Source organism: Panthera tigris, chromosome E3, assembly GCF_018350195.1.
Source record: "Panthera tigris isolate Pti1 chromosome E3, P.tigris_Pti1_mat1.1, whole genome shotgun sequence".
NCBI lineage: Eukaryota > Metazoa > Chordata > Mammalia > Carnivora > Felidae > Panthera > Panthera tigris.
In genome coordinates, this window is record NC_056675.1 from 2,150,273 (window position 1) to 2,166,623 (window position 16,351).

At 60.2% G+C, this 16,351-nt stretch overlaps 1 long non-coding RNA gene across 1 annotated transcript in view; it reads left to right on the forward strand.

Moving 5' to 3' along the window:
• The first annotated feature begins 1,846 nt into the window (after nt 1-1,846).
• The window catches only part of LOC107180818, a 32,371-nt gene continuing 17,866 nt past the window's right edge, over nt 1,847-16,351 (forward strand). Inside the window, exon 1 of the long non-coding RNA XR_006212722.1 lies at nt 1,847-3,043. This is a non-coding gene — a long non-coding RNA (uncharacterized LOC107180818). The remainder of the gene's footprint in view (nt 3,044-16,351) is intronic.

Genomic DNA, 16,351 nt, shown 5'->3' on the forward strand with positions numbered 1-16,351 from the left:
GTAGATCCCGTCCCTGCCTGGCCACTCCTTTGGGGAAGCTTGTGTCTTTTATGACAAAGACAGTGCTCCGTCCTGGCCTCCTTGAGCCTGGAAATTAAGGCAACTGCCACGGAGGGCCCAGCGTGGACTTTGGAGTCTCCTAGCCACATTTCCTAATAGGCATTATCATGCTGTATTAAAGTGGAGGTGGGAACCCCAAGAACAGAGGAGGCTGGAAATGCTGTAAGTGCATGGCAGACTCGCCCCTCTCTGCACCCTAGGGCACAAGGTGCATCCTCTTGGCTCCGGCTTGTCAGCACCCTGGGGCGTTATTTCTGGACTCCTTGCGTTCTGAGAGAGAGGTTCCTACGCCTGGGATTCTGCCGTCTGCTATGCTCTGTGGGCAGACAGGCCCCTTCTGGCAGGCTGGGCTGGGCTTTTGTGGACAGGGACAGCTCTGGGCAGTGGCTTCCCAAGAGGCCTGTCCATCTGTTCACCTGATTGCCCTGACTCGTCTGTTTTCTTGTAATAAGGCTGGGTGGCTCACTCAGCCTCCTGCAAAGGCCTGTGGGCACAGGAGAGGCCTTTTGGAAACTGGTTTCCACCCTTGGGATAATTTACATACCACCCAGTTGGAGAATAATGGTGGGGCAGGAAGAGAGAGGTCACATTCTCCATCCCTAAAGGGCATAGTTTTCTGGTTCCTGTCACTGGCAGTGGGACACACAGTCACAGATGCCCTGCTTCCCCCCGACTCCCATGCCCCGGCACCGGGGTGGCAGGCCCACCAGGGTCCCATGTAGATGCATGGGGACTATCAGCTCTTTTCCAGGTTTCCAGAAGCCTCGAAATATTGTGCATTTTCCTCCAATAAGGCCAGAAAGCCTGACTCAAACATAAAATGACAACTCAGCTGTACTGAGTTGACTTGTGTCCCCCTCAAAAGATATGTCCGTGTTCTAACTCCTGGTGCTTGTATGATTTTATCTGGAAACAGGGTCATTGCAAATGTGATCAGGTGAAGAGGAAGTCATCCTAGATTATGGAGGGGCCCCAATCCAATGATAGTGTATCTTCATAAGAAGAGAGAATTTGGATACGTCGACTAGGAGACAGACACAGGGGAAAACAACATATGAAGACGGATGCATAGATGGAGGTGATGTGTCTACAGCCAAGGAACCTGAGGGTCACCAGAGCCACCAGCAGCCGGGAGAGAGAGGTGGATTAGAGTCTCCCTCAGACCCTCAGAAGGGATCGACCCTGCGGACCGCTTGAGCTGAGACTTGGATTTCCAGAACTGAGAGATGGTAACTGCCTGTTGTTCAGGCTGCCTGGTTTGTGGTGCTGTGTTACAGCAGCCGCAAGAAACCTATACATCAGGCCGTTCAGAGCTTCTGGTGGGCAGGCGTTCTCGGCCTCTGATTGGCATGCAACGGCAAGGGAGGTCATCACTGATTAATGCTTGCAACACAGTGTGGTCTGTGAAACCTTTTCCTAAGGTGGTGGGGGCGGTCCCTGGAGAAAGAATACTAAAGGGGTCCAGGGTGGAGAAAAGGAGGGACCCATAACATATGGTCCTGGAAAAGCACTGCCAGAGCCCCAAACTTACTGCTCCTGGGGGCCTGGGTATTGGAGAGAAAATCCCCCTGGTACTGAAGGGCATCCAGGAAACAACACTTTCTTGTGGCCTGGGGGGGGAGGGTGCACAGGAAGGATCCAGGGGCTCTGGAGTCTGACACTTGCTCCTGTCCCTGATACGTAAACTGGGGTTCCTGCTGCCCAGTCCCTAGAAAGGCAAGGGGTAAAGGGAGAACACTGGGTAGAGGGGGAGGGGCACAAGGAAGCCCTGTCCCCACCCCACCCTCCGGGTGACTGGTGGCACTGGCTGGACCTATGGTGGTTTTTCCTGTCCTGAATGACTGTGGCCAGACTCTGGCCCCACTCTACAGATGCAGAAACTGAGGCCGAGCTCTCACCATTGCTCTGGAGGCATGGGAATCACCACAGAACCAGGGAACCAAGATTCAGTCTTGTACTGTTGGCCACCGACCGAATGGCCTGAAATAGGGCACTAGTGGTCCAAGAAGTCAAAGAGGTCTCAGTCGGCCGTGCTGGCCCCTGACCAGGGCGCCCAGGAACACACTCCAGTGACTCAGCGGTGACTCAGGAGGAGGCAGCAGATGCGGAAACCGCTAGTCCTCTGCCAGCTAGGGAAGCAGCCCCGGGCGGTGATAAGCAGCTGGGGCATCCGAGCCCCTCTATCCGGGAGGACCCAGAGTCGGGAACCCAGAAGGCCTCCGCACAGCCGTTCTGTGAAGGCAGGAAGGACAGCCTGGCGGTCCCCAGCTGGGCAGCCCTGAGCCACGAGCCCCCGGAGCAACCCGCCCCACCAGGTGCCCACATCACAGAGGGGGTGGGAGGGGGTGCTTCGAGGCTCAGAAATGAGGACACTTGTTCCTAATCCACACAGTCAGACGGCAGACATATGGGCCTCGGTTTCCTGTATGTGAAATGGGGCTAAAACCAGCCCCACCACCTGGGGAGGTTGCGTGGTGGAGGCCACGCGTGGAAAGCGCAGCGTGAGTCCATCTTCCGGGCGCGCTCCATTCACGCTCCGCCCCCGCTCCACGCTCCGCCCCCGCTCCACGCTCCGCCCCCCGCGCCGGGCGCGCTCCGTTCACGTTGTGTGCGTGGAAGCCATTGTCGGGCTTACCCACGACTGCTCCGCCTCGAAGGCCGGATTTTTTTCTATCCTGTGTTTCTGAGTCAGGTTTTGCACGCGGTCTCCGATGCTCTGTGAGCCTCAGCCTCTCACGGTGAGAAGTCTATGAAATGACGGGACGCAGTCGCACCGACAGCCAGGAGGCGGGAACCGCCCGAGGGTCCTTCAGTGGCTGAACGACAGGTGGTACGGCCACGCCAGGGGCGTTAGCCAGCCGCGGAAAGGAACGCAGCCCCGGCTCACGCTGCCACGTGGATGGACGTCGAAAACGTGACACCGAGTGACGGAAGCCAGACACAAAGGGCCACACCTCATGTGCTACCGTTTATTAGACCCACAGTAAGTAAACCCATCGGAACAGAAAGTGGATTAGTGGTTGCCAGGGGCTGGGGTTGGGGGCGGGGTAGGAGGAAGAATGGGGAGTGACTGATGAATGGGTCTGGGGTTTCTGATCAGGGTGGTGGAAATATTTCGGAAATGATAGAGGTGATGGTCGCACAACATCGTGAGTGTACCACATGCCTCTGAATCGTTCGCTTAAAAACGGTCAGAATAGTTACGTGTATCTTACCACACACACCAACACACGCACACACACAAAATAGGATTACAATTCTCTCTCCACCCTCCCTCCCTCCCTCCCTCCCTCCCTTCCTTCCTTCCTTCCTTCCTTCTTTCCTTCCTTCCGGTGAAGTACAGTTTGTGAGTGGAGGACAAGGACAAGAAACCTGCTTGGAAGCATCTGGAACGGAGTGGGAGGGCAAGCCAGGCCAGGAACTCCCCAGGATCTGTGTCCCAGGCCAGGAAGGTGGCTGGGTTGAGCCTCCTGAAAGGCCGTCCCAAGACCTGTGGGCGCCAGGAGAAAGGCCAGGCAGGGCCAGCCTCCCAGATGCTGGGGCGGAAGCCAGAACAATGGCATCCCCTGCGTTTGGACCCCTTCCAAAGAGGTTCACGTTTTCCACGGAGAGAGCACTCACCACAACTGGAAGGGAGAAGAGAAAGCCAGAGGCCGGGTTTCCCAGCTGTGATGTGTGCTGTGCCGCCAGCCCACCGCCCGCTCCCCACAGACACCTGGCTCGTGGGTCCTGGCCGCGGGAAAGCCTCAGGAGCCCTGCTTTCAGGTTGGCCCGGTGGCGTTGGCCGTGTGGCTTGGAGGCTGGGAGAGATGCCATCCAGCAAGCTCCCCGAGAGGTCCACAGGGCGAGCCAAACACTGACCCAGCCAGACTGACCACGTGAGCACCCCTCGCTTGTCTGGAACCACCTCGCTGGCAGCCTTGCCTGTCCAGAGAGCCCCTGGAACCAATAAGTCAGCAGGGATGGGCCGTGGCAGCCGGGGATCCCGCCCCAAGTCCCAGCCTGCAAGCCTCGTCTCGCTCAGAGCCTCCTTACTCCTTGCCTGACACGCGGCACTGACAGGGCTGGTGTCCGGGCCCCAGGGCTCACATGAGAGGAGCCTGGAAAGCAATCACGGACACTCTCCTCCCCGGGCGGGGCCCCTCAGCCCTGCCCGTCTGCCCAGCGATGTGTCACCTGGCGAGCGTTGTGCAGAGAGAGTGTCGCGGGACCCAGGGCTCATGCCAGGCTTCTCCCGCCAACTACGAGCCCTTGGGAAAGTCGTGTCACCTACGGGGGCTTTATGCTCGCCAAGCCCTGCTTCCCCATTTTACAGCTGGGAAAACTGAGGCTCCGTGCCACAACCCCGGCACATCAGAAAGCGGGAAGCTGTGTCCGGTAGCTCTCCTCGTGGCAGGAAAGAGACTGTGCACAAGCACAAGTGTTAGCACGAACACACCCGACCTGAGCCAGACGGCCGATCTTCGCAGCTCACGAGAGAACTGTGGCTCCTTCATTTCACAGACAAGGAATCTAAAACCCAGAAGATGAAACCGCTCGCCCTGAGTCCCGAGCCAGGGAGCTGGAGACAGTGTCGCCCTCGTGGCAGGCACCACGGGGCCACTGTGTGGTGAACAAGTCATCCTGGCCGAAATTGAGGTCCAGCCTTTGCCTTCGGCTTCGGGGAGATCTGCATCATGTCCGATAGACGTGTCTTTGTTTAGTGCGGGGACCAGTCACATCAGAAAGTCCAGCCACGTGATTTAGGTTGGGGGCTTTGGACCACGCCGCATCAGTCCACCTGGTAACCATGTCGGCAATGGACCGACCAATCAAGCCTACATCGTGGAACCGAAAAAAACTGGGCACCGGGGCTGGGGTGGGTGCCCCTGCTTGGCAACACTCTGTGCATTTTGTCACACGTCAGTGCCGGAGGGCCACGCGTCCTGAGCGCAACAGAAACTTTCCCCGTGGACCACCCCCATCCCCACCCCGGGCTGCCGTCTCCTGTGACGTATCTGCTTTCGTGACTTCCGTGAGTTCTCCTAGCCGGTTTTGGAATCTCCGCGTGGTTTGCGGAACTCTCCCACCTTGCAACTGGTGAAGTGAGGCGTGAGACCGTCTCGGGGCCGATGCCGACTCCCCTTTCACACTTGGGTCTTGCTAATCCCCACACGAGACAGATGACCACCATCCCCGCGTCAGGAGGGAAAAAGGCTCAGAGGGTTAGGTATAGACGCAAGGTGTAAACCCCTGTCTCTCAAAATTTCTGGTTTGATTCTCTCTGCCGTGCAACCCCCCCAAATAACGTATTTTTAAAAGACCAACGGGTGACGCATTTGTTGCTGAATAGTTAACCTCCCCCAAAACTCAGTGGCTTAAGACCACCTATGCCGTATCTGTTCGTGGCTCTGGGGCTGAGCAGCGTGGGCTCAGCTGGGTGGTCCTTTGGTGGCTGGCAGGGTTGTACATGTACCTGCGGTCACACGGCAGACCCACTGGGCCATCTGGACAGTCTCAGATGGCTGGTGCTCGGTGCTGAGCCGGGGCCACACTCAGCTGAGTTGGGTCGGCTTCTTCCCCAGTGGGAAAGAGAGCTTTTAAGCCCTGAAGCGTGAACACTTGCCTGCTCGTGTCCCATTTAATAATGGGTCCCATTGGCCAAAGCCAGTCATGGCCAAGCACAGAGACAATGGGCAGGACTGAACAAGGCACGGACACAGGGGAGTGTAGGCACGGGCTGGGGCTACGTCAGTCAAGATTGAGCGGACTTCCAAAAGGGGAAGAGATTCTTAAAGTCCTGTGCAGTCCCTTCCTCCCTGACAGGCGCAGAGGAGGAAATGGATGTGAGCAGCTGGGATGAGAGGGTCTGAGAGGGTTCTTCCCCACAGCTCGGGAACCTCGCCTCTGTCTCCAGGAGCAGCGGGAAGGGGACTCTGGCTTGGTCTCTGGCTTCAAGCTGGTGACGAAGGCTGGCCGGGCAGCTGTTGGAAGGATGGACTGTCAATCACACTGTCCCTGTGCTTGGGGAGAGAAGGCTCCTTTCTCGGACCTTGGACCTTCGGAAGCAGGCCAGCAAGTGTGGGGAGGGATCACGGCCTCTCGCCGGGGGCTGTGGGAGAGGCAGGCTCTCCCTGCCCCCTCCTGAGCCCTGCCAGCTGCTCCCAGGCTTGGGCTGTCTGGTGACACCGTTCCCCTTCCAAGAGCTGAGACCCTTCAGCCGGGCAGCCTTCCAAGCCTCAGTCTCCCCGTCTGCAAACAGAGGACGATCTTGCTTCCCTCCCTGGGCGGGTGCCAGGGTTACGCTAGAAAGGGGATGTTCACAGCTGAAACCCAGCTTCCTTCCCTCACTGTAAGCTGTTTCCCCATGCGATGTGCCCAAGTGCCTTTGGGGGCCTGTCACTCACCCCCCAGCCACTCCGACTGTGCTTTGCCTGAGTAGAGGCCAGCCACTGCATCCCCACGTGGGAGTCCTAGGGGCCCAGGTTCAAAGTGGGGTCAGACAGTTCTCATTCCCTCACACACTGTTTCCCTGGCCGGGGTGGGGCCCAGGGAGTCAGGGTCTCCCTCCCCAGGGTGGGCCGCCTCTTCTGGGAAGCCCTGGAAGGAAATGTTAGCCCCACAGGGCTGGTGGAAGGAAATGTCTCCAGCAGGCTGCCAGGAACGTGGGGCAGACAGGGAGGGCTGTGCTCATGGCCTGAGCTTCTCCTCCCCGCCCCCGTCTGTGTGAAGGACGCTGACCGTGCCAACCCCCCACTGTCCCTGTCCTCCTCATCTCTCCCGGAGGCTCAGGGAGGCAGGGGTCGGGGCAGGAGCAAGGTGGAGGCTTCTGGAACTGTGGCCAAGATGATGGCATTATCAGGGTTGGGCCCTTGACGGGTGCTCTGTGCATGTTTCTGGAACAGACGTCATCATGCTCTCCAGGAGCTGCCCAGGCTGGCACAGGCCTGCTCCGGCCACGTGCTCACAGTCACCCAGAGACATGGCTCCGGTCACTCCCAAACTGAGGGTCAGTTCACCCCGGGTCACTGGCCAGGATGGTCTGGCTAGATCCCTCGGCCTGGATTTTGTTGCCTGCGGGCCCAGGAACCCTTTCCTCCCCAGATATCCCAGCTGCTCAGCAGCACGGACAGGGGGCGGTGGGTGGGTGGGCAGCCCCACTGGGCTCACCTCCCTGCCTGGCCTCACTTTCTGCTCTCGGATTCTGTGTCTCCCTCCCTCTGCCCTTCCCCCACTCACCGAGATCAGTAAGGAGGGAATGTGCTGGAAATGTGTCCCAGTCTGAGGCCGCTCCCCGCCTGGCACACGTGGGATGCCCAGCCCTCTCCTGTCTTTGGGGGTGGCTAAGAGGGACTGGCTTTATCTGGTGGGCACTGAGGGGGACAGCCTTCACAGAGTTCCTCACCAGCCCCTGAATCATCGGCAGCCCTCCCAGCTGCCAGGGATCCTTCACCTTCTGAAAGGCAAATTGGACCTGGCATCCTGCTGCCAGCAGCCCTTCCCTGCTCCCACGGTTCCCAGGGTTCCCGGGGTGAGGGCCAAACTCCTCCGCAGAACGTGCAGTTCCCCCCTCCCTGCCCCCTGCCCCAGCCACAGCCCCTGCTTCCGCCCCAACCTGCCGGCCCCAGCCACGCTGGACCACTTCTGGCTCCAGGGGGAGGGCCAAGGGTTCCCTAGGCAGGAAGCCCCCCGTTCCCTCCTCCGGAGGCGAGGGCCGCGTGTTCCTGCTCCCCCCCGACCCCGCCCACTGCCTGGTCTGCACTTTGTGCTGCTGGGCCTCTCGCCTGGACCCTCGCCAGCCTGATAGGGAGGTCTGCCCGCCTGGGTCCTGGCACCCTGGCGGGTGGGTGTTTGGTGGGTGAAGGAGTTTACTCCAGTCTGCGTGGCGCCCGGCCTAGCCGACAGACTTGCAAACAGATCAAATAAACCTTGATCCTTGAAGGTCCACGGTGCCTTCCTCTCTCAGTGCCTGGCACACAGCAGACGTGCAGCAAATACTAAAGCAGGCGGGATGAACTCAGTTCGTGAGAGCACAGAGAAAGGAGGGGCTGACCCCAGGGAGCGTCTCAGCAGGGCCAGGCGGGCAGGCCTGGGGGACGGGACACTGCTGGCGGGAAACGGCTTGTGTAAGGCGGTCAGCTGGATGGGGGGAAGGGCATGCTCTGGGCAGGCTGTGCGCGTGCGTCTAGAGGGGAGGGCAGGGGTCAGGGCCAGAGGTGGGGGGGGGGTGTGCCAAGCTGGGGCATGGAGGGAATCCAAGTGAGTCTCTTGGGGAGAGAAGGTGTGTGTTTACACTGGCTTTTAACCGAGGATCACAGGGCAGCATGGGGAGGACGGGCCACGGTGCCTGACGTTGGATTCATAGAGCCGGGATGGAGACGAGGAACAGGACGGATGAGTGCTGGCCTCCCCTGGATCTGTCCTTCTCTTCCCCCCTTAGCAACGGAACTTGCCGTTTTTATTGCGTCTAAGACCACCGAGAATAGATTAATGTTTCCCAAGCTCCTTGGCAGCTGGGTAGGCTAGTGAACACCTTCTGACCAATGGAATACCAGTGGAAGTGTCCTCAAGTGAGGGGACACCCCCTTCCTCCTTCCTTCCCGTGGCTCGAGTTTGTGTTACGGCCGGAGCCCGAGCAGCCTTTTTGGGCCGTGAAGCCTTGTGTTTGGGAGTGTGAAGCAGTGAGAAGAGTGTGGGTCTTTGAAAATCATGCAGCCGCCATCTCTCACCTGCCCTGTTTCCCTGGGGGCTTTGGAAACTTCGAAAGTGTTTGGGTTACTGATATTTTGGGTGTTCTCAGTCTCCAGCCGGATCTAAAGCCAATGAATGGAAGGATGGAGGGGAGGTCTCAGGTTCTGAGGACTCTCCTGAGTCTTAGCGGGGACAGGGCAGTGAGAAGAGAGAGCCAAGGCCGCCTCCGAGGTCCTGTGGGAAGCGGCGGAATACTTCACTCTGCATGCGTTGGGCCCCTTCCGTGTCTGCTGCGAGGATGTACAGGTGAATGGCCTGCTCTGTGCGGGCGGCTCACGGTCCGGCGGGACAGACGCGCGCCAGAAGGGCTCTGCTGGAGGAAGGGAAGCCCCTCGCCCAGGAGTTGCTAAGCGCTTCTCGTGTTCATTCCGCACAGTTATTGAGCACCTCCTGTGCACCAGATGCCGTGTTAGGTCTTGGGAGCGGCAGTGAGCCTTGCGAACACAGTCTGGAACCAAGGGAGTCTGACAGGGGAGTCACACGGCCATCAAATGATCTCAGCGTTGAGTGACAGGGCAGTGGAAGTGGCCGAGTGCCACAGTGCCACACAGGGTGAATCCTGTGCCGTGAGGGTATCATGCCAGGGGCCAAAGGAGGACCGAGGGCTCTCTCGGAGCAAAGCCACTTCCCCAGCGAATCTCCCGCTTGTTCCTGGCTGCCCCTGACCTTGGCCGTGGCTGACGGCGGGTACCCCTGGCCGAATCGAGTCTGGGCCCACAGGACAAGGGGGCAAGGCCACGCAGGTCCAACTGAGATGGTGGCTTGAGCTGTCACGGGCAGGGACGGACATGGGGAGGAGAGGACAGACGTGGGCCATCTTTAGGAGGTGAAAGCCTCAGGGGGTTTTGTTGATACTTTGGAGATGGTGATAGGGGAGAGGGAGAGGCTCAGAGGGCACCCCCTCCAGGCTTCTGGCCTGTGTGTGGACGGAAGGGGGGGGTCCCCAAGGGTGTGCCTGCATGGGAGGAGAGATCTGTGTTCTTTACAAAGATTTTTTTAAACTTTTTTAGCCTTGATTTATTTTTGAAAGAGAGCACGAGTGGGGGAGGAACAGAGAGAGAGGGAGACATAGAATCCGAAGCAGGCTTCAGGCTCCTCCCAGAGCCCCACGTGGGGCTGGAACTCATGAGCCACAAGTTCGTGACCTGAGCTGAAGTCAGACGCTGAACTGACCGAGCCACCCAGGTGCCCCGCTTTTACAAAGATTTTTGAATTGGGGTAGACTATATATAACAAAGAATTTATCATCTTAACCATTTTCAAACGCCCGGTTCGGGGACATCAAGCACATTCACCCTGTTGTGCGGTCACCACCACCGCCGTCTGGTTCCAGAACATTCCATCTCCCCACAGGAGACTCTCTCCCCATCGCACGCTAACCCTCATCCCCTCCCAGCCGGGGCACCGCCCCCCAGCCGTGTTTGTGTTCCCGTCCCTGCCTCGTTTCGGTGAGCACGATGTCCTCCAGAGGCGCCCGTGTGCTAGCGTGTGTCAGGGCTCCCCTCCTCCGTCAGGTTGGAGAGGAGCCCGCTGTGTGCGTAGACCGCGACTCCTTTACCTGACAACAGACACCTGGCTCCTTCCGCCTTCTGCGTTGCGGGCGCTGCTGCTGTGGATGTGAGTGTGCAGACACCTCGTGCCCTGTGTCCCTGGGTTGAATTCTTTGCTGGATCCCGTGGTGGTTCTGTTTACCTACTTGAGGCGCCGCCAGACCGCTCTCCAGAGCAGCGAAACCACCTTACGTTCCCACCGGCCGTGCACACGGGCTCCCGTCCCTCCACGTCCTCACCTGTCACCTGTGGCTTTGATTTCTTTTTGTAGTGGCCATCCCAGTGGGGGCGGGGTTGATGAGCGTCATTTTGGGCAAGCTGAGGTGGATGTCTTGGGGACGTCCCCAGGGCGCCAAGGAGGGGGTGACTGGGTGGCCGGGGAGGTACGGGTGCTGTCATCCACGCAGTAGGAAAGATGAAGGCTGTGGTGTGTGTGGGCTTGTGGGAGCAGAGGACAGGGTTTCCCAGAGGTCTGCAGAGCAGGGATGTGGGGTTTCAGGGCAGCCGAGGAAGGGGAGGGGGTCAGCAGTGTCACCTGCTGTAGAAACACCCGTGGGGTGAAGACAGGGACTGAGGCTGGAGCAGAGAGCCTCCTCTCAGTACCCAACAGGGGGAGGGAAGGTCAGACCCATGACAGAGAAGTCAAAATTCCACCAGCAGTAACCAAATAAGGACAGGGGTGCAATCGTTGGCCACAAACTAAAGCGCGGAAGATTCTGGAAGCATACACGCAGAGCTTACCCCTACCCCAGGCCTCCGGAAGCAAAGAAGGAAGTCCACAGAATTCTGCGAGACTTTGTCGGGGCCTCTCCCGATTTGTAAAGAACTCACTATGGGGGTAAATGGAGAGGGGGCAGTGAGAGAAATATTCCAGAATGTTCCGGGGGGCCCTGAGACCTGTCCCCCCCCCCCCCGCCCCCGCCACAGCTACAGGATGCACTTTCCTGGAGCCCTGAGTGCCCTGCTGGGGGACAGTCAGAAAACCTCCAAGTGGCTCTGGGCAGAGGAACGGCGTCAGATGCGGGATGAGCCCGAGAGCGGCCTCAACCCTACACTGCAGCTCGAGGACACCCACCCATGATATTTACCGAGTACCGACAGCGGCTGTTTCTAGGGAGAAGGTCTGTGGACGATGTGTCGTGTTTGATGTGAAGGGAGTGGCCAGAGAGCCGGCGGGAGGCAGAGGTGGGCAGGACCCGGGCGGGGCGGCGGGGGCCGGACAGCTCCCGTGTAAGAGGAGGATTTCCCCCAGACGCACCCTAGGGGAGAGAGGACTCTGCCCTCCACCTCAGCGCTCACAGGGTGTCCCATCCCACTGCGCTCTCGGTGACGACAGCCTGGTGCGAAAGCAGCTTGAACGCCAGCGGCTGAGGCCGCCGGACCCGGCCAGGTGAAAGGATCCCTCCATTTATCTGATGTCACTCCTGCTTGGGCACCGCTGCAGGAGGAGAGCCTCCCACCGCGAACACCGGGGGGGTCCCTGTGAACCGGCCTTCAGAAAATCACTTCGCACACATAGCCGTGGCCACGCCGTGCGGAGAGGGACCCCCGCGGCCGGGCAGAGGCCGGCACCCCTGGAGACCGGCGTGTTCATGTGAGTCCTCGGCGCTCGGGAACAAAGACCGCATATCCCATTCGGATCTTGACACGGCCAAGGACTCTCAAACAGCTGGGGCCCAAGTGAGGAGGATGTGCGTTGGAGAAGTGCGTCAAGCGGCTCACACGGAGTGGTGTAGACGCCGGTGGGAGCTCGTGGAACCCGCGAGCGGCATACGTGACCCTAATTACGTGTGTATGGTCCACTAACGAACCACTTACCGAGGAGCCGAGATCGGACGATCCCATCCACCCCTGTCAGAAGTCCCTATTTTCACATTGGTCACACGTTTTCCATTTTGGGGTCTTCTCCATGGAAACCACATAGCTTAGCATGGCTTGAGTTTACGGTGTGCGTGTACGTGTGCGTGAGCTTTTGTGTCTTTGGGTGTGTGTTCGTATGTGCAAGTACGTATTTCACGTGAGCGTGCGTTTGTGCGTTTGCCTGCGTTCGTATGAGAGCATGTTTGTGCGTGTGTGTGCACGCACGTGCATGTCTGTCCGCGTGTGTCTGCCTGTGGGTACACAGCACGTCCGGGGTGGGGGGACGGCTGGCTGGGGGTTCTGCACAGTAGCCCCGGGCCTGGTGGCTGACTGTGGGGTGAGGACGATGAAGAGAGACGGGCCCAGGCCCAGGTTTCTGGCTCGGAAAACCGAGACGGCATTGCTGGATCGCTGGACGGGGGGCAGGTTAGGGGGCAAAGGTCACTGAAAGCCGGGCCAAGCTGAGCTTGAGGCCTCTGAGACACGTAGGTACAGACGTCCGTGTCGGTATTTGGGGAGTGTGGGCATTGGGGACGGAGCCCTGGGGATGCCCGCGTCTAACAGACAGACAAACAGGGGTGGTGCCCAGCCTGGTTACAGGCTGGGGGGGGGGGGCGGGCAGGAGAAATACCGTGTGAGGGAGGGACCAGATGCGGGGGTAGGGCCATCGCACCAGTGCTGCCAAGGGGGAGAGCCCTTGGCGCTGAACTGGGCCTAGACGGAGGGCGGGGACGAGGCCACCATCAGCAGGGGCGGCCGCGCCGGGGCCCCGACCCCAGCCACCCCCCTTCCGGGCTTTTATTCTTTCTGAGCCGCCGGCCGGGAAGGGGAGGGCTGAGGAAGCAAGCGGCCAGGCTGGGAGCCTGAATGGCAGCCCCGGGGGCCTTGGCACAGATCGCACCCTCTCCTTTGAATCCCAGGCTGTTCTGGGGCTTAATTAACGGTGAGCTCCGGGGCACCCCGCTCCCTATTCAGAAAGGACTCCATGGAAACTCCAGAGGCTCTTCAGGCAGGCTCTGGCTAATGGGGCCGCCCCTCTGCGCTGTCCGCAGCCCGGCTGGGTTCCCAGGATGTGAGTGGAAGGCGCTGGCCAAAGGCCATTGGCTGGTACCCGAGCCCGGAACGTGGAGCGGTTCCTCCTCGTCGTTCGTGCCCTCAGCCCAGTAGCAGGTGCTAAAAGGAACCGGGGATTCGGATTCTGACATTTTTTTCCATATTCCCTGGTGACTTTTGAAGAATCTCGTCAAGAAAATCATCTTGGCAAGGGCCTGCGGGTAACTCTCAGTTAAGAGTCTATAAGGAGGCCCACGTGCTCCTTGCGGGCCAGGCTGGGCACTACTTTCAAATTCCCGAGGGTCACAAACCAACCAGTGGCAGAACAGGGAGCGGGGCGTGTGCACGTGTGTATCTCTGTGCCTGCTCACGGATTCACATGTCTGTCTACCCCTGCTGGCCGGGGCCCGAGGCCGGGCCGTACTCCGTTCCCTTGCCAGCTCCAGCTAAGGAACTCCCCGGGAGGGTCTCCCCCGGAGGCTGCTCTCTGCGGGTGGACCCCAGCCTCTCCGAGGACACGCAGGGGCAGGCGTGTGGCCGGGGAAGGTGTCTGATGCGCTCTGCTCTCTGCCGTCACAGACTCCTTAAGGCCCAAGCGGCTCCTGCACAAAGCGTGAAGCCTTCCAGACAAGCCGTTTGCCCAGACACGTGGTGATGGGGCACGAGGTGGGCTCGGGCAAGGCCAGAGCCGGCCAACGAGCCCCTGGAGGGGCTCCGGGCAGATTCCAGCAGGATCTAAGGGCCTGGCAAGCAGCCGCACGCAAGCAAAATCTTGGGGAAGATTTATTCCCCAGACATCAGCTGTCTTCTGCCGCCGGGTTCGTGGATTCCTGTCAAAGATTCCTTCCCTGCTCCTAAAGCAAAAGCCGAGTAGAATTTGGGGAAACACCCCCAGATGAAAACACATTTTCAGTTCCTTTTTAATTTTTAATGTTTTTATTTTTGAGAGCGAGTGCAAGCACAGGAGCAGGGGAAGAGCAGCTAGAGAATCTCAAGCAGGCTCCTCGATCCCAGTGGGACCGTGACCTGCACCAAAATCCAGAGTCGGACGCTCAAGCGACCGAGCCACCCAGGCGCCCCTCACGTCTTCGTTTCTTGACGCTCGAGTCCTCTTGGGCCAGCAAGGAGAAGGGAGGAGGGGAGGCGGGAGAGGAGGGAGCCGCGGGCGGGCGGCAGGGCCTCTTCCCTCCGGCTGGCCCTCTGCACCCCAGCCGGTGCGAAGCAGAGGCCCAGCGGCCCCGGAAAGTGAGGTTTCTGAAGCACACAGCCTGGGCTACAGCGTCGCACCCCTGGGGGCAATTCAAAGTGACAGGATTTACTCGGCAAACAAGACAAATACCCTGCGAGACAGCTGTTCTTTGCAGCGCAGGGTGAAAACCTCATCCCTTCCGAAGACTCCTGTATAAACGACGCATAAAGTTACAACCATCTAAATACACGTGCCGAAGGCCAGTGGGTCCACCGCTTCCTCCCCTGAGCCACCTGCTGGTTTCACGTTTTAACTCCCAGGTGGGACTTCTCGTTTTTAAGGACGCTTAGCCGGCGGGGAAGTGGGGCTAGCGGGCCCTTGGGAACGTGGCAAGGTGGGACCCTGGAGGGGCAGCCCGCCGGACCTCCGGTCCTCAGAGAATCTCTGAGCCACGTGACAGCAGGTGCTCCTGCCGGAGCCACAGCAGGGCTGTCATTTAAGCTCAGTTTAAATTGTGTTCGGATCTCGAAGGGTAGCGGGCTTTCTGCAGAGGGTATTTATTTCTCGAAATCAGAGACAAAGGCGTGCTGTGCTCACCCTGGCAGACGAGCTAGGCCGGTCTCCCTTTTCCTAACGCTGTGGGTATTTTTGCCAGGACGGAGGTTTCTGGTCTGTCTGAAGGGCCAAGAGCACTTGTCAGGACGACAGTGGACGTTCATGGGACAGGGCACAGCCAGCACGTGCCGTCGGGGCCATGGGTCTGTCTCTCAGAGTCCCTCCCTCACACAGAGAGGAGCGAGCAAACAAAACCCCCTAAAAACCCCATCGAGGGGCGCCCGGGTGTCTCAGACAGTGAAGCTCCCGACTCTTGGTTTTGGCTCCGGTCGTGATCTCCTGGTTCGTGGGATCGAGCCCCGCATCAGGCTCTGTGCCGATGGTGTGGAAGCTGCTTGGGATTCTCTCTCCCCCCTCCTCTCTGCTCCTCCCCCACCTGTGCCCTCTCTGCCTCTCTCAAAATAAACTTAAAAAAAGCCATTGAGCTGCCCAGTCAGCGACCTCCCCACTGGGAGGCCTGCGGGGCTCCTGGTCTTGGCGGTCTCCCTCTCCGGACCCTCGCCTGTCCACCCTGGCGGGGACCTCCCGGCCCGCACTCCTCCTGGGCCCCTGGGCACGGAGACCCGCAGCTGAGCTCCCTGGAAGCCGCCTGCCACTCGGCTCGCCCCTCGGCACAGCCCTCACGCGTCTGTCTGGGCAGCCGCCCGGTCCCGCCCCGTGCTGTTCCCACTAGCACTGCCCTCCCTGCCCTCTTTCTCCCCGGAGCGTGCCTGCTGGGTGGGTGCGAACCGAGGGCCGCCGGGGGCCGTGACACTGCCCGGACTCCTCTGTCGTCATCACCCGGCACCTTCAGGAATGCCACAGGACAGCCTGTCCCCGGCTCCCGGGCTGGGGTCTCTCCGGCATCCCGGGCGGCAGGAGCAGCATCTCCGTGGCCAGGCCGGGTCAGCCCCCGTGCGTCCCGGTGGGGGACGGCGCCGCTTCGGGAGGGAGGGGCCGGGGGGGGGGGGTGGCGGCAGCCCGGAAGCCTCGCCTCCCCGCGGTCAGGAGGCCCGGCTGTGGCAGCACCGGGTCAGCTGGGTCAGGGCCGGGAGATGCGGCTTCCGCTTCTGCACTGTGAGGGTGGCCGGGGTGGGGGCAGGGCACATTTCTCTGTCAGCCCCCAGCCGGTGTGCGGGTGCTGTGGTGACAACCAGGGCGCGGCGAGCCGCACGTGCCCCGGACTCCCCACGGGAGGGCACGGACCTGTGCCTTTGGGGCGCTTGATGCCTGAGGTCGCAGTGCCTGTCTCCTTTCTGCTGGATCCCTTTCCCCTCCCCTGCCTCCCTGGAGTGGGCCCCGAGGCCCCATGTGG